A 591-nucleotide genomic window follows, 5' to 3' on the forward strand; every position below is an offset into this window, starting at 1 on the left:
ACATTTGATCTCTTACTCTAGTCCATGTTTATATTGATATGTGATATCAATTGAGACTCTAAAATTTTTTTATTGAGTAGTTAACCAAAAATTGCTATACCACTTATTGAATTATTCTTTTATGCCCTGTGATTTTAATTCTCTTTTAAAGAGAGAGAGAAACAGTCTATGGCCATGCTACCCCAAACAAGCCCGATCCCATCTGATCTTGGAAGCTAAGCAGGGTCGGGCCTGGTTAGTACTTGGATGGGAGACCACCTAGGAAGACCAGGTACTGTAAGTGTAAAAAATAAAAAAATAAGGAATTGTAAGCTGACAAGGTCCTTGCAATCTGTGAGGTCAACCAAGGTTTGCCTCGCCTAAAAAAAATTAAAGAAAGAGAGAGAGAGAGAAACAGACAGTGATCTCATCTCTGTGGCTGAGGGCTGGCCTTGGACTAGGTCACACAGGCAACCCATTACCTGCTCTAATTTTTGAGAATCTGAGGGTGGTCAAATGCCATATAAATTCTCCCAACTGCGGCTAATAGATAAAAGATCAGACTACTGAATCCATGCCACACGTTTTAAATTACCTGCTCCTTAAAATATA

At 39.1% G+C, this 591-nt stretch overlaps 1 pseudogene; it reads left to right on the forward strand.

Annotated features, from left to right (window-relative positions):
- Positions 1-164: 164 nt before the first annotated feature.
- LOC111734876 lies at positions 165-283 on the forward strand (annotated as a pseudogene).
- Positions 284-591: the final 308 nt, after the last annotated feature.

This window comes from Pteropus vampyrus, unplaced genomic scaffold, assembly GCF_000151845.1.
Source record: "Pteropus vampyrus isolate Shadow unplaced genomic scaffold, Pvam_2.0 Scaffold8371, whole genome shotgun sequence".
Taxonomy (NCBI): domain Eukaryota; kingdom Metazoa; phylum Chordata; class Mammalia; order Chiroptera; family Pteropodidae; genus Pteropus; species Pteropus vampyrus.